The sequence below is a fragment of the Carassius auratus genome, chromosome 19 (assembly GCF_003368295.1).
Source record: "Carassius auratus strain Wakin chromosome 19, ASM336829v1, whole genome shotgun sequence".
In the NCBI taxonomy this organism is placed as follows: Eukaryota; Metazoa; Chordata; class Actinopteri; order Cypriniformes; family Cyprinidae; genus Carassius; species Carassius auratus.
The window spans coordinates 10,788,879-10,813,641 of NC_039261.1; the positions used below are offsets into that span (position 1 = coordinate 10,788,879).

The following is a 24,763-nucleotide window of genomic DNA, read 5'->3' on the forward strand; positions in this document are numbered from 1 at the left end:
CAGTATGGGACACTGCCCAAATGGAGGGGTCAATACAAGGATCAAGAAGGGGCATCTGAAGATCTCTGCTGAAATGAATAAATCCTTGGTACATTGGCAATGTGCAATGGGGATGGAGTTCAGTATATCTGGGTTAACACCAGAGAGAGAAAGAGGATACTCTTTAACTGTGATTGTAGCTCATCGAAGGTCAAGCAAAACACCATATCAAAGATAGCTTAGTATCGAATGCATAATGCAGTACTGACATTGAATAAACAGCAACCTGACTGCTCAATTCATTATAACAGCTTATAACATGGCTCTGTGGAATACTTGATTCTTATTGGTCAGTCGCGACATTCTGAGGTATGTTATCCCTCGATAACAACCAATAAAAGCTTATAACACAGGCTCATCTGGGTAATTAAAGTCGGCGCTGTATTCTTAGGAACAGTTTTTCTTGGTGGAAGCTTTGCATTTGTTTAGCTAATAAAATATTACAACTCGATTCAAAATTGTATTATTATCTCGTTTCATACAAATGCAGCCACTGCCATTTTGCAACGATTGTTTTGCATGCTGTAATGGATTATAAAATAACTAACAAATTTGTTATAGCCTTAATTATTGATATGGTGAAATGTTGTGTAATAAGTGGTTTGACTACACCGTTTCCCTTAAACGTCCGTCTACTTTGAAATTGCCGCTTGCTCACAACTGCTGTCTTCATGGAAGATTTGCTTTCAAATATTTAAACTCAAATCAGTATATTGTGTCTAATTATTTACTTGTGTGTTAAGTAGCCATGTAATAAGCAGGATAATGTACATCCTTCCAGTTGTTATCGCAGAATAACCACCTTCAGGGTGATATGTGATACAAAATACAAGATACAAGATACAAGGTCCTGATCACCCTGTCGGGGGTTATTCTGTGATAACAACCAGCTGGATGTACATTATCTCTTACATATAGAATATAGAAGTTTGTATCCATTTCACCTTGAAAAAGATGTGTTGATAAAAATTAATACACTCATACACTGCTATAGTATGTATGTAATGCATAGCCTACTTCTTTAAATGCTAAACTAGTCTGATGCTTTTTGACATTAGACTTCCTATATTCTTCACAACTAAAGCCTGACATTCCTCCATCAATCTCTCAATTAGAATGGGCAAAGCTGTAGTTTAAAGGTATGAGTACACTTAAGTGTGTGTGTCCAATAGAGGCAGCAACACACTGATTACTGTCCGTATTTATCAGCTTAAACATTTCTATTTGCAGTTTCTTGAGCTTTGACATTGTGCTGCAGTTGACACATAATCATGGACCTCCATGTTAAATCCCCTGCAACAGAGGCGAGAAAATAAACCACGAGTGGAGAGTTAATTGAGTTTACTTTCAATCCCCCCCAAAGCCCTCATACAGAGGAAAATGAGATTTTTTCCCCCCTATCCATGTTAAATAACATCAAACCTCTCGAACAGCATTACACAAAAGGCAGTTCAAATCAAAGGCACTGAAATGATTAATACACTACAGCACTATGAAAACGACACCACAAGAACTATATTTCTAAACTTCAAAAGGATAATCTGCATTTTTTTTTGTTTGTTTTTTTGCTTACAGCAGCACAATCATATTCAACCAGCTCTTACAGAGGCCTTATTTTACACTCTTTGGGTCCAACAAGGTAAACATATCACCCATAATAACCTCCATGGAGAGATAAGGGCAAGGCTGATTTCATCAACGCTACATCAAAATTGAAATGCCAATTCCAATTCTGCTGCCGTAATTATAACTGACCTGTTTCACCAAGCTGAATTTAAACCCACAAGTGCATTAAAAACATGCCGGGCTGAACTTGAAGGGCAATGATAGAAAACCAGTGATCTCAACTCAGCCCCGAAGACAGTCATTATGGGAAAGATATTAATTGCAATGTAAGGGTCATTCTGTGTATCTGGTGCCTCTTTCAGTTCGCCAAGGTGATTTTTGAAGATTTAAAAAAATAAGTTGCTGTAAGCCACTTCTACCAGAGGTAGTCACTTATTCTAAATCCCAGCCTTTCTGTTGACAGATGGAGAGAAATAAGCTGTACATCGCCTCTGTGTTGTCAAAATCAAGTGTTCTCGCTTGACAAACTAACGCAAGTGCTTATGAAACTGCATGTGGCGTTAAACTTGAATGATCTGCCTTAGCTACCACACACTCACAATCCTGCTTCTTATGTGGGCAAACATAAAATGACTGACAGGTAGAAAGTGCCTCAAAGTCTGTTATTTTGACCTGCACTATTTCTTTTTTTTTTGTTTCTGTTTAAAGAGCCTAGAGCTGTCACAGAGACAGGTGCGATATTTCAGGTCTCCATATCCAGTGATATCTGTCAGGTAATAGAGGTATTTTCTGACTGTCATCACATGAAAAGAAAACACTTAGAGCACATTAAACTATTTAAGCAGTCTAAATTTCATGTAATCAAATAATTTTTATTAAACAACTATATTTAATCTAATTATTTATATTATATTAATATTTTTTTGAAAGGAAACAGTCTCGCAGTTTGATTTGACATTGCATGCTTTGCTGATAATGCTGACATTTCTGCAAATATCCACGTTTCGCTTATCAGTTGTCTACGATACAAAATTATAGCAACAGAAATGACATTTTAATACTGTCCCCTGACAATCAAAAGTCAAAAATATAAAAAAGCAGTAACTTTGACGTTTCCTTAAACAGTTTGCTTTTAAATGGATGATGTATTTAATTGAATGATAAAATCAACAATGGTAAAGAGGTTAACACTCAACTTTCATTTATTAATATGATATGTCTATTAAAATGAAAACTGTGTAGAAGAATAAAGAAAAAGCAAACATTTCTGTAAGTAGCACATCATCAAAATGTGCATATTCAAAAAGCAAACTGTGGAAACAAAGGTGGTGAGGATGAAAGAAAAAAGTACAAAAATAATAGCTTTGTGTCTCTTATTCTCACCAAGGTTGCATTTTTTTAAACAAAATACCAGTAAGAACAATAAAACATTGTGAAATGATACTACAATTTTAAAGAACTGCTCTCAGTTTTAATTTTTAATTTAGTCCTATGATGGCAAAGCTGAATTTTCATCAGCCATAACTTCAGTCTTCAGTGTCACACGATCCTTCTGAACAGCTATGCTCATCTGCACTATTGATCAGTTTAATGCATTTTCACATAATAAATTAATTATAAATATATATATATATATATATATATATATATATATATATATATATATATATATAAAGAATTAATGTTATACAATGACCTTTACCTATCCAATACAATATCAGTACAAATTCCCTTTGGCAATTATTCAATCCTCAGAGCAAAATGGTTTGTCAACACCTGTCTCCCTCAGGGTTGCTACTAGTGTCGTGCTCCCAGCATGCCTGTGTGTGTGTGTGTGTGTGTGTGTGTGAGAGAGAGAGAGAGAGAGAGAGGGAGAGAAGGAGAGAGAGAGAGAGAGAGAGAGAAGGAGAGAGAGAGTCCTCTGTGTTTCACTAGAATGGGGTTATGATGGATTAGGATAAAACATTAACATGGCAGCGAGGAAAAAGCAAGAGGGTGAATAGAATCGTTTCATGCCCTTATTATCAAGAAGGGCAAATGCCTACCACCTTCATCTGTGAAACACAGACAACATCACTGAAATACAAAATGTTTTAGTCCCTTATTCAGAATATCCGTAACTTAGTAACAGTGTATGCAAATACAATAGTATTGGATTTTACCATGGACATTTCTGTGCACATTTTCATTTCATGTTTTGATTTTTGACAGTGTCTCAGAGCCAAATCAATATGTAGTGTTTTTCCTTTGTTTTCAAGATTAAAGTGCTTGATCGAGCAGTAAGCTTTCTACACTTGCTGCAAACAATCTCTCAAAGCAAAATGCAATATACTGTAGATGCCCATTCTTTTTCTTCCTAGACAAACACTTTACAGTATGTTAACACATTTTCTGGTACTCCGCAGAACAAGAAGCACCATGTTCCTGAAATACCAAAATCATACTCTTATCAAGTACAGTATGCTTAGAAATGTACATTGTAAAACTACCCAAGATAAAAAAAAAACAACATACTACACTAAATCCAGAATTTTTTAATACGACAATGTATGCTTAGAGACAAAGCAGCACCACAGCACACTATTACAGTTAATCTGTAAATATATAAAATATTTTATCCAAAGCGACTTCCAAATGAGGAACTTTCCAAGCAATATATCATTCAGGAGTCAACAATATTAGCAGCACAACAATACTGGGTTACAAGAGTAAGTACAGAAGCCAGAGGTAAAAATGCAGAAAGCGAAAAACAAAAATACATTTATGTCAAAACAGCCAGGAATATACATTTATACTAAATTGTTTACATTGTACCTGCAAGAGGACTTTGAGGTAACCCAACCACTAATGGATTTGAGCCATAGCAGCACCAGTCAGCCACAAATCTGTGTACAGTAGGAAGGAGGCAGAAGGGAAAGACAGCTAAAGGCAGCCTCTCTTTACCTGTGCTGCTCACATATTCCGTCACACTTCAGCAGTAAGGCTTCAGTATTACAGACTGACACCCATAAGCCCCTCACTCCTGCTGCTGCCATCAGTATGCAAGCACAGAGATCAGGAGGATGGCTGAAGGGATTTAAATCCTTCTTTTTAATGAATGTCCAATGCAATGATATATATATATATATATATATATATATATATATATATATATATATATATAGTTTTATTTAAATGGTGCCTTTCATTAGCCGTTTTACAAAACACAAGCATAATTTATGATATCACAGACGTGCACAAGAGTGAAGCGAATCTGGTTATGTTGCGATTCATTGGTCCAAACAGAATGATTAAAAGTAAAACGGATGAAACAGAAGCATATAATGAGCATATAATTATAAATAGGCTAGTGATCTGTGTTGAGACTACTTATGTGCAATAATGACTATTAATTAAGTTAATGTTCAGAATTAATAACATGTTAATGTGTATGCTGTATGGGGGGGGGGGGGGGGCTTCCATGGAAACGTGTACTGTATGTGAGAAATAGCAACATAAATTTGTTGTGCTAATCCGATTTTCTTTTTTTTAATTTTCTCTCTCTCTCTTCCCCCCCCCCCTTTTTTCATAGTTACCTGATGCATAATGAAGTCTGAAATGTGCTGATGATTTGGTTCAAGTTGATTAGATTATTTTGAGACTGTATTTACTTTGAGTTACATTTTTATTTTTACAACATGACACGAACCCCAAAATATAGGAGCATTTTTTTTATGTTTAAACTGAGAAAAATGTATCATTTTAACAGTCTGCAAACGTCTGGGGACTGAGGAGACAAGTTGCTCAAATTAAGGAATAGGAATGTTGTGCCATTCTTGTCTAATACTGGCTTCTAGTTGCTCAACTGTCTTAGGTCTTCTTTGTCGCATCTTCCTCTTAATGATGCGCCAAATGTTTTCTATGGGTGAAAGATCTGAACTGCAGGCTGGCCATTTCAGTACCCGGATCCTTCTTCTACGCAGCCATGATGTTGTTATTGATGCAGTATGTGGTCTGGCACTGTCATGGTGAAAATTGCAAGGTCTTGCCTGAAAGAGACGACGTCTGGATGGGAGCATATGTTGTTCTAGAACTTGGATATACCTTTCAGCATTGATGGTGCCTTTCCAGATGTGTAAGCTGCCCATGCCACACGCACTCATGCAACCCCTTTCCATCAAAGATGCAGGCTTCTGAACGGAGCGCTGATAACAACTTGGGTTGTCCTTGTTCTCTTTAGTCCGGACATGACATGGCATCCCAGTTTTCCAAAAAGAACTTCAAATTTTGATTCGTCTGACCACAGAACAGTTTTCCACTTTGCCACTGTCCATATTAAATGAGCCTTGGTCCAGAGAAAATGCCTGCACTTCTGGATCATGTTTAGATATTGCTTCTTTTTTGACCTATAGTGTTTTAGCCGGCAACGGTGAATGGCACGGTGGATTGTGTTCACCGACAATGTTTTCTGGAAGTATTCCTGAGACCATGTTGTGATTTCCATTACAGTAGCATTCTTGTATGTGATGCAGTGCCATCTAAAGGCCTGAAGATCACGGGCATCCAGTAAGGCTTTCCGGCCTTGACCCCTAAGCACAGAGATTGTTCTAGATTCTCTGAATCTTTCGATGATATTATGCACTGTAGATGATGATATCTTCAAACTCTTGTCAATTTTTCTCTGAGAAACTCCTTTCTGATATTGCTCCACTATTTTTTTGCCACAGCATTGAGGGAATTGGTGATCCTCTGCCTACTTCTTTGAGACACTGCCACTCTGAGAGGCTCTTTTTATACCCAATCATGTTGCCAATTAACCCTAATAAGTTTCAAATTGGTCCTCCAGCTGTTCCTTATATGTACATTTAACTTTTCCGGGCTCTTATTGTTACCTGTCCCAACTTTTTTGGAATGTGTAGCTCTCATGAAATCCAAAATATTTGGCATGACATTTCATAATGTCACACTTTCAACATTTGATATGTTATCTATATTTTATTGTGAATAAAATATAAGTTTATGAGATTTGTAAATTATTCCATTCCTTTTTTGTTTTTTACTCACAATTTGTACAGTGTCCCAACTTGGTTGGAATCGGGTTTGTGTGTGTATATATATATAAATATATAAAAACAATTAACAATATCATTTTTTTTAAGTAATACAATAAAGTATTTTTCATAATACATTAATGCATCATTTCATTTGTGTATGCTATAACTGTAATAAATGTGACTGATCATTAAAATTGTATAATCAATTGATTTATTTCACAGTTTCACTGTTAGATCAACTGCAGCAATATATTTTACACCCCTAGTTAAGAAAAAAATCAAGTGAGGCAGTAAGAGGACATTCAAGTTTTTGTGTGTATAAGCGTGTTCAGTGCTCGAAGCTGGCGTAGGTTTACGCGTGCATGCATGGAAAAATATTCCATTAGGCCGAGTCACGGGGGCAGGGATCCTGCTTGTGCACTACAGCTAATGCACTGAGCCCCGATGCCCCGGGTGATACAGCTAGTCAATGTAATTCACAGTCACAGAGGAGCCTGGGAAAAGGAGGGGTTGGTTGCTGCCTGGTGCCTGCCAGTTTGCCGGCTTTGATCTGCTCCAAAGCGAACTCTGCCTTCTCAAAACAACTCTGCTCCACTTGCCCAGCGTCTAGCCGTGTCGCATGGAGTCACTCCCCTAGAAGCAGTGTGTACCTGCAGAGCACCACTGCTGGGAGGAAGCCATAATTGTTGTTGACTCTTGTGGTATTGCTTCCTTAATATATGATACTTATCTTTAACTAGGACCACATGTAAATCATATGGAACTGAAATATGAATTTACATTGTCTGCTCCTTTCAAGTCCACAGAATGCCACTGTCCTTCAGTATTGGAGCACATTCTTTCTTGTAACTCTTCCCTCTCAGACACACAGCTAGCTGAAAGGCTCATTATGCAGCTCATTATGCAGGACTTTGTCTTCTCAGGTGTAAATCACAATGATGTTCATGATAGTTGTCGCCTACTCGCATATGACTTTTACCAACAAAAAGTGTCTTAGAAAATGTAAATCAATATGTTGTTTTCTGTGAGTGAGTAAACAAGATGATTTTCACATAATTTAGAAAGAAAAATTCTAGGCTACAAGCACCAGTTCTCAAAAATTTGGGGAACCAATGTTCTTTATGTGTTTTATTGTCTTATTCAAGTGATTTCACATTTTTTGTTTTTCACTAACCACACATAACATTTTTTTTTCTCAAAAACACAATCATGTACATACATGCTGCTCACATATTATTATAGCCCAGTGTGTGCTGATTACAGTGAGATTAGACTTAAGCCATTTAGGTGTTTATAAGAAACTGAAAAAAGCTCAAATGTCAGGGCATGACAAAACTTCTCCAGGCCCTCAAAATACTATTAGACCTCAGAGGGTTAAAGAGATAGTTCACCCAAAAATGAGAATTTGATGTTTATCTGCTTACCCCTAGGGCATGCAAGATGAAGGTGACTTTGTTTCTTCAGTAGAACCCAAACTGAGATTTTAACACAAACAGTTGCAGTCTGTCAGTCTTGTAATGGATGTGAATTGGAATCATGGCTAAAACATACAATAAATAAATAAAAAAAAACATACACAAACAAAACCAAATTAAACCCTGCGGCTCGTGACGATACATTGATGTGTAAAGACATAAAACAATCAGTCTGTGCAAGAAACTGATCAGTATATATATGTATATATATAGATTTTCATCTCTGATTCATGTAATGTCCAAATTGTTAGAACTCTCCTGAGTGCTCCCTCCTGACCGAGTTCTAAGAGATAGGTGGCAGTAATGCACTTATAAGACTGTGCTCTGCCATAAAGCAAGAAGAAGAGGAAGACGCTCAGGAGGAGGCACTCAGGAGAGTTCTTACAGTTTGGACATTGAGTGAATCAGAGGTAAGAATGATATAAATACTGTTCAGTTTATTGCACAGACCAATCATTTTATGTCTTTACACATCTATGTATCATCACGAGCCGCAGGGTTTAATTTGGTTTTGTTTGTGTATTTTTTATTTTTATTTTTTATTTATTGTATGTTTTAGCTGTGATTCCCATTCACATAAATTATAAGACTGACAGACTACAACAGTTTGTGTTAAAAATCTCAGTGTTCTACTGAAGAAACAAAGTCGCCAACATATTGGATGCCCTGGGGGTAAGCAGATGAACAGAAAATGTTAAAATTGTATTTATTCCTCTGATGCAAATCAGAATTTTCAGCATCATTACTCCAGTCTTCAGTGTCAGATGATTCTTAAGAAATCCTTCTAATATGCTGATTTGTTTGTATGTTTGCTCTCGTCTCCTCAGACAAAATGCACTGCTATCATGTCCAGGGTTTTCATTTGGTACTCACCCCTGCAGTTTCTGATGAAACAAACTCTCATATTTTTTTTCTTTTCTTTTTTGTATTTGCTCTTAAAAGGACTGTAAAAGCTTTTCTGCGAGATATACAGGGAGGTCATGGCAGCAGACTTCTGACCTAGATATGCAGGTGTAACTGCTGCTCCCTTAAACACATCACTTAACCTGCCTTAGCCTCTTTGAAAATATAAATGAAAAATAAAGTGGCTGCTCTCATGAAGTGAATGTGATGTAAGCACTACTTCAAGTCAGATCTTGAATTTTAAACCTCAACATTTGAAGGGTTTCCTAAAACCAAAATCTTATGTACATGTATAGCTACTGTTATATAACTTTGAACTCATTTAAGTACAGTTTGTCCCTAACAAAAGCAGTGTTTCTTTCAAAACGACAGAGTAAGGAAGTAGACAGTAAGGTATTTTCGAGATAAAGCGTGTGTATTAATGCCTTTTTCTACCTCAGAGTAAAAAAAAAACATATAACATTGCGACTATATCTCACAATGTGACTAAATGCAACTTTGTTCTTTATTACTGTGACTTTGTTTCTCCCAACTGCATCTGTTTCTCACAATTTGTGGCTTTGTACCTGTGATTTTCTCTTAAACTTTATCTCAATTACCTGAGGCAGAAACAGACAACCGTAAGTATGTGTGAGTGGATGGGGAAAATGAATAAACCTGACAAGTGACAGTAACAGTGTTCTTCAGTGTCTAAAGCATTTATTTGGAACAACAACAGCGACGGATGTTTCGGCCTGGAGAAATACCCTCCAGAGGACGTCACAAATGTGAAGGATGCGTATTCCTTGCAATCATGTGTAGTGTTTGACTGTGAGGAAAAATGTGTGTGATTGTAAGATGGGGAGATGATCACAACTGAGTGCTCATCATAACTATTCCAGTTAGCTCACTTGAAATCATAAACTGCGCTACTTTCTGGTGATCAGTCGCAGAACGACCACCCCGGTGAAAGCTTGCCCACTGTGACTCAGCATCTATCCTAATCAAACGGCAATCAAACACACACACTCCTAATACCCCTCTCATCACTCTCACTCTCAACTGTCTGACAGAAAAGCCCAACAGCTCACAAAACAACAAGAAAGTAGCCCCAGGGGCCTTTTCTTAAGTCTGGCAGGCACAGATAGAAAAGCAAAGCAAACCTTCTATCAGCGTTTGGTTCTCCGTCTGAACTATGAAAACAGCTTTGAGTTGTTGGACAGGCTTAATGAATCTTGTTCTTTTTACCAATTCAAAATGGGCAACGAACTGGCAAACTTTTCCCTCTCTTTCTGTTTCCAGAGCACACACCTTATCTTCCTTATTTGCCCTCTTGACAGGTTGAATTAGCTTCTGTGTGCAACCTTCCTGAAGGTGAGGTCCCATTAGTTCCATCATTGGCTATTCATGTAGGACCTCAGCTTCAATCAGCTGGCTGGTAAACAGAGTGGTCGTAACCCATATTGGGATTGACAGGCCCCTCGCCCTGGGGAGAAGGTCATGAGGGTTTTCAGGTTATTGTGTTTTCAGACCATACACCTGGGGGTGCCTGTTACTAATAGGGGTGTCTTTTAATATGACCTCAGTTCCGAGGTTGGAGGTAATAAACATACAGTAATCTCGGTTATGGTATAGATCTGTCTTAGTGGCACTATTACTGTAGGTGGTATTGCTGCACACTACGTGGGAAAAATTTGGCCTAGTGGTTAGCAAGTTTAACTCTTAACGCTAAGGTTGTGGGTTTGAGTCTCGGGCTGGCAATACTATGACTGAGGTGCCCTTTAGCAAGGCACCGAACCCTGACCTGCTCCCTGGGCGCCGCAGCATGAATGGCTTCCCACTGCTCCAGGTGTGTGTTCACGGTTGAGTGTGTTCAATGTGTGTCTGCACTTTGGATGGGTTAAATGCAGAGCATGAATTCTGAGTATGGGTCACCATATTTGGCTGTATGCCACTTCACTTCTACTTTCTTGTAAATGAGAGGGTTGCGTAAGTGTTGCTCAACCAAGCAAATCAAGCCAAAGACAAGACACATTGGTAGAGTTGAGCCCTATACTAAACTTTACTTTGAAGTAGAAAGAATGGATGCTATCTGAATCCATTTATCTCTCTGGTTTAATGGTAGGTTCAACATCTTGACAACTACAATATCGAGGGGAAAAAAGTGAAAACTATCCCCAGCTTTGTCTGTTAAGCTGCCTGGCAGCTAAAGTGTCTGAAGAAGGAGTAAATTGTGAAAAATCACATCCCTGACAGGTTGCTGAAAAGGAAAGTCTTGTTGGCTGTTCTGGATAAATGTGGTGACATTTCATTTCTGCCTTCAGAGCTTCATAGTCCTTTCCCCTTAGTCTCTGAGTCTAAAAAATAAAATAAAAAAATAAATTAATTAAATTTAAAAATTTAAAAATTAATGCTTAATTCAGGGTGGAGATTGCAAATTCAAAAGCATAAGCAAACAAAAATTTACTTTTAATAAAATGTAATAAAAAATAATAAATGTTTTTTTATTTTTTAAATTTCAGGAACAATGAAATCTAAAATCTGAACCACCTAAAGGTGCTCTAAAGGTTTGTATCATGCTACAGAGACTAGTTGGGTAAAGGTCTGTAGTGTTGAATCGAATTAATACGTTTAGGGAACAATTCTCACTATTAACTATAGTTATATAAATAGGTCCAAACTGCAGGTCCAAGGTTCAAACTGCAGTTTTAGTGCAGTTTCAAAGGTCTCTATACAATCCCAGCCAAATAATAAGTGGCTTATCTAGTGAAATCATTGGTCATTTAAAAAAAAAATAATAATAATAATAATAATTATATATATACATTTCCAGACATTTCCAACATCATTACCTAATGTGTAAGTTGCAGGGCTAGTTCAATATAAGCATTTGTGGTTAAAACGTATATACATTTTTTTTTTTAGTTTGTAGTTTGTAGTTTGTAGGAAGTAGTTTGTCCCTCAGGTTATACGGCTCTTCAACTCCCTTCCCTTTGAGCAGGACTTCAACTGGACTGTTGCTAATGGACTTTCTAGATTGATAGACACAGACTTTGTGAGCACTGCATATTTTATGTCCCATGCCTTCTATATACTTTTATCTTTGTAATGGACTTAAATAATCTGTAAAGTATTTTGATTACATTTTTATACATTTTAAATACTCATATTTTGACTCTTACTATCTTTATAGTGTATTGTATTACATATTTGCACATCGTAAACACCTGGGTATATGTGCATATTCGATACTGGTACCCAGCATCTAATGCTAGTATTTCCATTCATGCACTTATGTTTATTCTGTACGTTCTCTTTTTTTTTTTCTTTGTTTATTTTGTATTCTATGTTTATACTTTTTTATGCATGCTTTGTTGTCTGTTATAATGTTGCTATTGGATACCTGAATTTCCCCTCAGGTATCATTAAAGTATCTATCGTCTAGGATGACATAGAGGTGAGCAAATAATCAGGATCTTTTTATTATTATTCTGAAAGTGAACTAACCGTTTTATAAATGTGGAAACGCATCGTCGCCGGCCCATTAAAAGAGTCAATTAGCATAAGCAAAGCAGGGAATTTTCCAGAACTGTTTTTATGAAAACAATGGAAAATACTGGAACACATTTACAACAGGTTATTAGTAAGACTAAAACTAATATAAAAAATATTGATTTAATACCCTTAAATAAAAGGTGTGTGTAATCAGAGCCTGAGAAGACAACATGCTGAACCAACTAGACAGGCAGCCTATGTCATTAGGATGGTCCTAGACCCACTTGAGGTGGTGGGCGAGTGCAGAATGATGTCCGAATTAATTTGAACATCATGGACAACATCTTGCACCCCCTCCATGACAAGCCTGTCGGAAGGAACTGTCGGATAATCCAACAGCAGTGCAACATGGAGAACAACAGAATGTTGTTTTGGTCTACCAGCAAAAGAAATGTACAAACAAACTGAACAATGTATTGTATAGTGAATATGTATTATTGGTGCACTATACATTTTGTTTAATTGTTATTTCCCATTACTTTAAAATGCCCCTATTGTGGATTTTTGAAAATTACCTATAATGCAGTGTGCAATACAGCTCTAAGTGAATGAAATCACCCTGCAAAGTTTTAAATCTGAAAGTGCACTGTGTATAATGTTATCGTCTCTTAAAAGAAAGAGTCGACTCTGAATCGTACTCTGAAACGAGTCATTTTTTAAACAAATCCCAAGCCGTTTCATGTTGAAGTCGACATGAAACATTAGTAAATTGCCCGCCAACTTGTTGGTCAATTCGAATTGGTCTGAATGAAAATGCAAATTAATTATTTACCACTAGGTGCCAGTTTTGGAGCAGTAAAAACATAGATATGTTACATCTATGGGCAAAATTTTTCCCCGTTAATGCTGTACACAAAGCAGCACTGAGCTCACAAATGCTGCTTTATCAGGTATTTCAGGCATGATGAAATGGAAATGAAACCAATTGGACCAATCACCACAGATTAGCATCACGCAAAAGAGGGTTTTGGAAAGATTAATAGTTGAGTAAATTGTTTGACCTTGTGTGCATGTCAACCTGTTGTTGGGGACTCCCAAAACCAAAATATGAACCCTACATTACCCATTATAGGGGCACTTTAACTCATCTAAACACATACTGTATAAAAAAAAAATATTTCAAAATATTGATAAATACTATACCCTAACATTGAAATATTTAATAACATTTTGCAGCTCGACTTTTCCTTTACAGGAATTGACTTTCAAACAATAAGCCTACACTTAGAAACAATCAGTGAAGTAAAACAAAGTGACAGCTAGTCTCAGTGTGCTTGAAAGTGTTATTGAAATACATAGGAGATCAAATAATCCACTGCCTCTTTCCACGAGCCTGTATTGCAGTCCCACTTACTAAATAGCCTAGTGGCTGTTTTAAACCTTGTCTCCATATCTCCATGAGGCTATCAGTAACTGGCAGTATTAATTACCAAGGAGATCTCATAGGTGTATGAGACACAGCATGCTTACGGCAACTAAGAAAAAAATATTGGGGAAGAAAATGTTTTCATGGGGAAGTCGTGGCCTAATGATTAGAGAGTTTGAAACTTAACCCTAAAGTTGTGGGGTCAAGTCTCGGGCCGGCAATACCACAACTGAGGTGCCCTTGAGCAAGGCACTGAACCCTGGCCCTTATGAAACAAAAATATATTGCAGTATATTGGAAAATATATTCTTATATATATTTATTTTTTTTCCAATATATTGCAATATGTTAAAAGCGGCAATCATTTGTATATTTAGCAATATATTATATTATATATGTATCATCAATATATTATTAAATGTATTCAAATATATAAAATATTAGAAAATAAAAAGGGGAAATAATATATTACAATATATCACAATATATTTTAAGAAATATATTGGTAAATATATTTTCCTTTCGTAATTGGGGGCGCCGCAGCATAAAATGGCTGCCCACTGCTCTGGGTGTGGGTTCACTGTGTGTGTGTGTGTGTGTGCACTTTGGATGGGTTAAATGCAGAGTATGAATTCTGAGTATGTGTCACCATACTTTGCTGAATATCACTTCACTTTAACTACAAAAAGATAAACTTTATTTACAGCACATCTCTTCACCTGAAGAACCAACTCAGAAGACAAAGACATGGAAACCAACTAGCTCCATTTTCATAGCACGGCTGTTGCATAAACCAAAATGGAGGAATCTTCCATGACATCAATATTGCAAACCTGAGAGTCACCAGTGATGCCGTACAATAATGTCTTGAGGTTCCAGTGAATAATTCATCAGCCAACAACCGTTAGGCTGCCATTATCTATTTAAATCCCAGTGCAAACTCATCCCAAAGCCTGCATGCGGTGCTGTCATGGCCTGGTTAGAAAACAGGGAGGGAGGCCAAGGGAAAAGACAGGAAATTAAATGTTGAGTGAGACTGCAGCAGGACCATCTTGGGTCTACTCCTTTCTATGATTTTTCTCCATCTCTCATTGTGCCCTCTCTCCCTGCTCTCCTCAATCATTCATTCATCTACTTCAACATGTCATCCCTTCATTCTGAGTCAATGAGGCAATCATTCTCCTTCTCAATCCATCTTTTTCCAACCCGCTCTTATGTTTCATCTCCTGCTTACTTCCCTTTGTTTCCTCTTCCCCTTCTTTCTTTGATCTTTCCAATCATCCTTGTAAACTGCTGAGGAAGAACCTCCATAAAACCTTTATACCACAAGCTTGAGAAAATGAATCACTGTAAGCTACATTGGGGTTGAAAAATCTGACATTATATTGAATTGACACACTACATCTTTTCATACAAAAATAAAATAAAAAATGCAACAAAATCACATCAAATTTGAAGTTCAATATATAGTTATGCAGAGCAGAATTTTGAACTAATGAGAATTAACTGCGGGTAGGGCTACCCAGCCAATTTGATGTCTTCATTATTCAGTTCTGTAGTTCTACCTCATTTATATTTATTTACATGTTCAGAGACACAATGCAAAATGTACTAAAATTTACAGTAATGATGTATTGACTGCACCTTAGATGTAAATCATTTAGGTATAAACATATTTACAGACATACAGATGCTTAAAAATCCTTATTTAATATAAATGTGAGAATGTCTAATTTTAAATGTGTGTGTGTGTGTGTGGGGGGGTGTTCTGAAATGATTTTTTATTTTATTTTATTTTTTATCAAATGTAATTCATGCCCCAGTTACATTTTCCTGGTTAAACATTACATACACTATCATACAAATATATATTTTTACAATGTAATCAATATTCTGTTTATTAAAGCCAATATAAATAGCATCAATTTAGTGTTTTTAAGCATTGTACATGTATTCCAAAATAATAACTCAAAGCAGTACAATTTAAACAACATATCTGTGAACGTATGTTCAGCTCTGCTTTTTAATGGTTCACTTTTAATCTATTTTCGAATTTTTCGGTTTATCAGTCACCAAAGCTCAGTAAATATAGATATACTTTAAATTACACCAAGCTGATTACTCACTTAAAACTCCTACATGTAATGTTTTCATGCCATTTCAAGTAGAGTTGTTCCGATTCCGATACTAGTATCGGAAATATCTCCGATACCACAACAAATTCTGGCATCGGCATCGGCGAGTACATGAACCCATATACCGATCCGATACCATTTTCTTAAAAAAGACCTAGTTATGACCGCAAGCTTTGCCTAACCGCTGCACGGTTCTTCTTCGCTGCTCAAAATGCATTGAAAACACAGGAAGTTGTGCTGTGTTGCCACAAGCAACCCCTGTTTAGAGCAGCGAAGAAGAAATGAAAACGCGTTAGCAGCCCTTATCTATATATGACTGGATCACTCATCACATTCTAAACTGCCAAAAGACAGTGAAGCCGCTACTATATTATAGATCAGTGGTTAGCAGTATGTCTCTGTAGTACCGGTAGTTACAGACTCTCGAGTATATTCAGTACCGGCAACTGCGTTCAGTTGCTTCCGTGTAAGTCAAAACGCAGGGCTCCAGACAGTAGCCGAATATATACTAGTGTCTGTGAATATTAAACTGCAAAATACTATTTAAATATTACTCCCGCAAAATCTACATCTCTGTGGGTGACTGGCACAGATGCGCGAGAGCTCGCTGTTTTGTAGTCTCTGCTGTGTGTCATGAGGACACGAACGCATAAACCGTCACTTCATGAGAATTTACCGTTTCATTTGAGAATACTGTCATATCATAAACACAGACACTCAAAGATCTTCATGGCAGCCCATTAAAATACATGTTTGGTTTACATGAGTAAATTGACAATATATAAAGCTACTGTTGTAGCCTACAGTAATAATAATACATCTCTATAATAATAATAATTATGCCTAGATGGTTGCTTGTTTTTTACTTGTTTTTAACTTGTTAGAGATTATCTGATTAATAGATCTTTTTTTATATTCCTAGACTTATTTGTTGCAGTTTTTTTATACAGTTATATTGTAAAACTTAAATACCTTTTTTAGTTTGCGGTGTTAGATTTTTGGCTGCATTTGAAGTTCTTTTTTGCATAAGAAAATAAATAATACTGTCAAATTCATGTTAGATAATAAAAATACTGTAATAAATACAGTAGTTCACCATGTATTTGTTCATGTTTTATTGAGGGATCTGTCTGAAGCACACCATAAAAAAATTCTAGCAATTTACACAGGGCTAGTAGTATATACAGCTGTATATACAGATATACACCCAGGTATCGGATCAGTACTCGGTATCGGCCGATACCCTGAGCCCAGGTATCGGAATCGGTATCGGGAAGAGAAAAAGGGTATCGGAACATCTCTAATTTCAAGTCTTATTTCAACATAACAATGTGATTATGTCTAAATGAGTTGTTTACTTACTTTTATTAGTCTTCCCATTAACCGCATCATATTGATCATTCGGATTGATTTGCAAACGCAGGAGGGATGTTTTATCGCATGAAAGTAATTTGATTTTACTGCAAATGTTACGTACCAGTACCTACATGTAAACAATGAGAGCCAGCATAGTCCTTCACAAACATAAAACTGGAAATCAACCGATTATCCTGTCACTTTTCATGTTTGGTTAGGACAAAAAAATTATACATATAGCTTTTAGTTTTGTTGCTTTATTATGTAAATCATTTGTAATTAATTAAATTCGAAATTAATAAAAAGCATCTTCACTCTGGTTTCAGACGTCTGAACCCCACCGTATATTAAACAGACGCCAGAGAGCCCTTTGGGACAGTTATAATCATATTTCTGAGCTACAGTCTCATATGCAGGTGAAAAAGGGTTCAGACCACGAGTGCAGGGCAGATCTCATAATAACAACATAATTAGAATGATGAGCATATCATCTCACAAGTCTATTGATCCATGATTAAAACCATTTATAAAAGCCAGACCATTTGCAGCGAACAGAGAAAAGATGTATAAAACCCCACAAATGCATGCACACAAATGCACACAGTCACTCTCAATCTCCATAATTCAGTGAATGCAAATGTGATAATATGTTTAGAGTATGCAAAGCTTGTGCAACAGCAACAACAATCACGCACAGCCATGTTTCACTCGTGTTCTATATGCCCCACCCTTCTATGCTCTCTGCACTCGTTCTCCATTCACTTTGCTCTTCAGTCTTCCTCTGATGTGCCCGTTTCTCTGCACTGTGCTTCAGGAGCACTGCAGTACTCAGTTAGCCCAGCAATAGCCTGCTAGTTTTGCTCACAAGTGTCCGCTTCATGGCTGGGATGGATCGGAGGGGTGAAAAGGGCCAATGTAGAACCAGATCACAGAGAATATCAAAACGAATAGGCAAAAATGTAATTTGTTTTCTCCGTGCAGATACATTTGTACTAATTATAAACCCCATCTTTAAGCTTCCAGCCATGTATTGATGTGCCCTGATACATTGGACTCGTTTGATGCTTACTTTAAATCAGATATTTCCACATATTACATCATTTTTTCCTCTAGCGGCTCATGTGTGTTTCGCTTTTCCTTTTTTGGAATAGACAAATAAGTTATGAAGACCATCAAAATGTTAGATAATATTTTGACTGTTGTACGTGATCTTTTCCATTACGGATTATCCATTCAACTAATCGTCCCCTTTCTTTGTAACTTACCAGGGAGCTCTGTTTACAGTCCTGGTAATTTCTTTTTACGGATTTCCATATAGGAATCAAAACTATTTTCTTTTGTATTTTCCTGACAGACCCTTACAACAGACCTCTAGCATGATTATAATAATTACTTACCACTCAAACAATGCCTGTCAACTCTTCATGTGTCTATGAATGGCACTTAGTCATTGGCAAAGCTGATCAGAGCCGTTTCCACCACCCAGAATAGCAAGTCTTAATCATACGGAAAAGCAAACACATGCAAAATGGCAGCACCTTTCCTGCAAATGTTAACACACTCTCACATACACACTTGAAAATAAGGGCAATGACAGATCCAAAACTGTTCTACAGCCTGACATCCCTGTTCTATTCTGCCAAATAAAAGCTATTAAATTAAAACAAATTTAATAATTTAAACAGTAAATGTCAAGAGAATGTTCTGTAGCATGCCTCATCTTAAGGAGCTCAAATACAAACAGTGAATAGGAACTCTTCTCATCCGCTGTGTCATTTATTTTTTAACATCACATACGTTATTTATATACTCACACATATACATCTTATCTCTCAGCATATGAAAACGTCTGTTTTCCATCTTTTAGTTTAAAACATATTCAGAAGTGTCATTACAGTGTAGACACATTTAAATACAGAAACATACCTGAAACAGAAACAAATAAATACAGTAATATTCCCTCCTCATTTCGAAAACAGTAGTGGGCTTTGAAGGAGGAGGACGTGGTCTCAAAAACAAAGATGAATGATGCAACACAACACCAGCAGGGGTCACTCATGCTTCATTAAATCAATAAATAAATTAAAAATTAAAAAAGATTTAATTTCGCTAAAATACATTATATACATGGAACAGTTTTGACCCTATATTACTGATTGTTTATGTTGCTAAGGGTGGTGCACAGTGAGTGATACCCAAAACTGTTGGGTGAAGCAGTCAAAGCTGTGTTATATCGTGATTCGTGAATAAAACACTGCTGCTAACCAATCAGAACCAAGGACTGTAACTAACCATACATAATATAATATAATATAATATAATATAATATAATATAATATAATATAATATAATATAATATAATATAATATAATAAGTCTGTATATCTCAGTCAGTGGGTCTCTTTAAAATACTTAGCAGGAAAAGGTTTGAAAATCCCTGCTGGAAACATTGATGCTTTAAATAACCCAGAAACCAACATGCTGATCTAAATAAACTACAACTTTCAATCTGCAAAGAACCATATACTTACTAAAAAAAAACCATACAGCTAAAAATAGTTCCTGAGAAGTAGATCATTCTTTACTGAACCTAATTATATAAGCCAAAGAAAATGCTCTGAACATATGAGTTCCTTTCTATATTCAGGACTGGCTCATAAAGCACTCAGATACCAGTAAACTCCTTTATTGATACCCAAAATCCAAAATGGCCTCTTTTTTATTATGGGATGCTCAATATTTCTGTCATTAATTACTCACCCTTATGTTTTTCCAAAGATATTTTTGATGAAATCTGAGAGCTTTCTGAACCTCCTACTGTCAAGGCCAAGAAACGTACCCAGAACATCAGCACAATAGCCCATGTGACATCAGTGGTTCAATCGTAATTTTATGAAGCTACAATAATACTTTTTGTGTGCAATAATAATGTAAAATAATGATTTATTCAACATTTCTTCTCCTTTGTGTCAACCTTAGCACCATTTTGGAGAGTATCACAATGCATGCACCATTTACATGCAGATTAAAGCATGCGAATGCATCTTGATATTCTCCAAAATGGTGCTAAGTTTGACACGGAGGAGCAAATTGTTGTTGTTTTTCTTGCACACAGAATTTATTCTCTTAGCTTGATAACATTACAGCTGAACTACTGACATCACATTTTTTTAATGTTCTTTGGTACATTTCTGGACCTTGAATGTGGTTGGACCCTTTCTGTCTATGGAGGGTCAGAGAGCTCTCAGATTTCATCAGTAATATTCTAATCTGTTATCTGAAGATGAATGAAGGTCTTTGGGAAGGTCTGCAAGTTTGGCATAACATGAGGGTGAGTAATTAATGACAGCATGTTCATTTCTGAGTGCACTATCCCTTTAAGTCAGAGCCACCTCTGAATAGCTCCCTCTGAGGCCCAGTGCTTCATTGCAGAAAATCTTCATAATCAGTGTGTTTGGATACGGCTACGGCATTGTGCTTAAGATAAATCAAGAGGAATCAGGAGCTAGAGAAGGAATCTCAGAGGGGATAACTGCTCTCTGAATCTGAGTAAAGATGAGGTCTTACATGAATATGTGTGAAAATGCTGAAGGAACTGTTCTGTGCCTTCAGAGCATGAGGGACTGTCTGTTTAGCTACTACAAACTTCACAGTGGTGGTCAAAATATAAATGGACAGGCAGATAGCCTGCAGTGTAAGTCCCCAAAGGCTTCCTTTATAAATAGGCAGGGCAGAAGTGTTAAGGCAATGGTCTATTGTTGAGGGAGGAAAAGTCAACAGCAAAGACATTTGCTTGCTCCGCACCAGTCTCAAACCTAAATTAAACCCTTTTGCTCTAATTTGCCTATAATAGAATGAACTTTAATTAGCAAGTAACTTGAAAAATAGAAGGATTCCAACATAACCTCAGTGACGCCGAAAAAAATCCCACCCGCCAGACTTTAACATTAGATAAAACACATAATCGTGTACTCATAAATACGCTTCCATTATCTCAAGCTTTTTTGACAATGAGGAGAATTAAACGGATTTGGAGGATATAAATAACCAAAGCGTTTATCTTGGCATAATTAGCTCTGATCCCTTTTTTCCTTCCCAACAATTAGGTATATCTTCTCTTTCCCCCCAAGCAAAAGCCTCTATGCCAGCGGAGCGAAATGAATCAAACACAGCAGTTCACGTGTCATTTTTCTAAATAAGGCCGAAATATAATTGAGTCAATGAACAGTTAGTTAACCTACTTATTCAATCACCTCTGCTTGAGCTGCAGAAACTACACCGCACAGTAACATCAAGACATCAAACAACAGATCAATGCTAATGATCTTGTGACACGTTTATCATATTTTGACCCACTTCTCTTGTATTTAAACTAGATGTACCTGTGATATGGAAAACAGAGTGAGTCACATTGAGAAGAATCAATATTAAATGCTTAGTGAGCATTTGCCTTGAAGACCCTGCAAAACACACCCTTAACATCCATTTTTCAGATCCTATATCAAATGAGTTCATTAACTCTCCACTTACACGGCCCATAGCTTTCATGCAACAAACTGGGTGAGAAGACGAATTTGAATCAATACCTTCCTACAGAATCACATGATTTGATCCACATATGCATACAGCTTTTTTATGACAAAACCACTAACTTACAGTTCAGAAGCCTTCACATATAATGTGCTTTGACAGTCTCACTCAGTCTGCGGACCTTTAGCATGAGTGTGATGCTGTTTAGCGCATCCCTGTTCAGGACATTCATTAACTTAATTTGCTCCAAGGTTCAGAGGTCCCTGATAATCCCCCATAGTGCTTAGATCCGTAACGGCTCCAGAGCTCCGTGACAAAACTTCCAAGTGCTGTCAAGTTATCACAGCTGCACACAAAAGTCTCATGAGATGAAGCCAGGCAGATGGGTTGATTTAGTGCATGGTGCTCAAGATGACCCAGTAGTCATCTTAAATAATAATAATAATAATAAATATATAACAAGCATCATATCATATCATATCAACATATCCTTTGAGGCATAACCCGTAACCCTAACATCCAAAACATGCTTGCGATGTGAGTGGATAATCTTAAAAGGTAAGTCCATGCGCACTGTGACAGCTTCCAACTGATATTTGCATATTGTATCCAGCTTCTAACTTAAAGGACTCAAGAAAACCACGCAAAGAGGCATCCGCGTTCTGCTTACCTTGCGTTTAAGTTAGGATGTCAGACTCGCATTCCCGTACTGATAATAGCTATTCAATATTCCTCCGGGCCGAGGGTTCGTTGCGCGTGAGGACGGTCCGTTTGAGATCCTGACAGCAGCGCTCAGGATTCCCTCTGTCCCAGCCTCGCCTTTCCATTGGTCCCCGCAGCACCTCACTGGGAGGAGGGGCAGAGAGATGCGCTCGCACACGAGACTACATGCAAATACATCCGAAGAACGAATCCGCTTCTTAACGAATGAATATGCTGCTGTTACTGTGGTTTAGGAAGGTTTTTAAAGTGAAGAAATAAAACCAACGTGTGGGATACGATGTCAGCAGGACTGATGCGGGATCCATGAAGCAACGGATCTCCAGTGCTTTGAAACAAAAGAGCACTGCTGCTAGTTGTTTTTCCCCCTACAGTATATGTCGGGGTCAAATTGATATTAAGCATTAATTACTTAACTAAAATGGATGCTAGTTTATTACTGAAAAGTAGCCTATACTAGACGGATAGCTTGTGTAATATAGTGTGTGATTACGTCAGCGAGACTAATTAAAAGGATCGACAGGAAAAGTAAATGATTAATAAAGTAATTGTCGACAGAATACGAGGGTTAAGAAAGCACCAGGTAGTGAGTGGACTAAAATGATATTTCATGTGGTGACGCATCAGCAGTTTAAAAACTGACAGGGTTTTTGCAAGATTTAACAGCTTTTTCATACAATAGCCTACAATGCACCATTACGCAATTTTCCTTGGAATCAATAAGGTTAGGTAATTTTTCTGTCAAAACAAATTACTAATAAATAAATAGATAATTTTAGCGCTATTATGGTGAGCCGTTATTGTTTGTTAACAAGGCAGAAACACGTCAACACTCAGCATTCAAAACCTGACTATTAAAAGGAACTAAAATTGATAGGGCTAACAAAAGCTACAGCAAACAACAAACAAACATGTATTCATGCCGAAGTGCAACAACACAAGCTTCCTCCTATAGTAGCCTACTGTGGAAATCACGTTGGTATATTTATTTATTTGGTTGAAAATATATTTACTATAATAATCATGACATAATCATTTGGCAATGTTTTGCAGTGGATGTTACGAACTGCATGGAAGGTTTTTTTTTTTTTTTTTTTTTTTTTTTGTAAAATCATGTTGTCCACTCAAAAATTTGAATTTGCTGAAAATTAATCTATCCTCAAGCCATTCAAGATGTAGATGAGTTTGTTTCTTCATCTGAACAGATTTGGAGAAATTTAGCAGTACATTATTTGCTCACCAGTGGAACCTCTGCAGTGAATGGGTGCCATCAGAATAAGAGTTCAAACAGCTGATAAAAACATCACAATAATCCACAAGTAGGCTAATCCACGTTGACTTCAGTCTATCAATTTAACGTCTTGTGAAGTGAAAACCTGTATTTTTGTGAGAAACAAATCAGGGTGCTTTGCTGTCATTTCTGTAAAAATTCAGTGATCTGTAATGCTTACTCCTACTTGTTTTGCTTTTGTCAGCTGTTTATATATATATATATATATATATATATATATATATATATATATATATATATATATATATATATATATATGCAAAATGGTTTATTTCTATTTATTTATTTATTTATTCATTCATTAAAACATGGAAAACTAATCTTTGGACATAATTTTATGCTTTCAGCCTTGCGGTTCTGTAGTGTCAATAACACATTGTCACCAGCCATTTAATATTCCAAAAAAAAAAAGAATATCACACTTTTGGGGTTGCTTTTTTATCTGGCTTAGGCAACAATTTGGCAGGCAGTAGTGTTATTTTCACAGCCTCTGGTGTCAACTCAGACTCTGTGCAAATGAATGCAGCGTAACTTTGCAGACTTTGCACACACATTAGTAAGCCAGCCTGCGGGAATATGACTTTTTCAAAAACTGCATAAAAACATGCATGGCTCTCCAAATCAAAGTCTAGAGTAATTTTTTCATGGGAACAATTACACAAAGGCTCAAAGGAGGATACTAAAGGTGTGAAGTCCTGTTTCTGTTGCATTGGATGATTTAATTATGTTCAGCACCTTGGCCAGCGACTGCAAGAACGATTACTATGCAACTGTGTTGCAGCAGATCTCAGATCAGCTGAAGAGCTCTAATTAAAG

At 36.8% G+C, this 24,763-nt stretch overlaps 1 protein-coding gene across 3 annotated transcripts in view; it reads right to left on the minus strand.

Annotated features, from left to right (window-relative positions):
• The window catches only part of dlgap3 (discs, large (Drosophila) homolog-associated protein 3), a 184,305-nt gene extending 161,556 nt beyond the window's left edge, over positions 1-22,749 (minus strand). For 2 of the 3 annotated variants that reach the window (XM_026288856.1, XM_026288855.1), the window contains exon 1: positions 22,607-22,747. The gene's annotated coding sequence lies outside the window, so the exon portion shown is untranslated. Of the gene's footprint in view, positions 1-22,606 lie in introns of all 3 variants that reach the window. The other variant, XM_026288854.1, reaches the window with a different exon arrangement.
• Between the last annotated feature and the right edge of the window lie 2,014 nt (positions 22,750-24,763).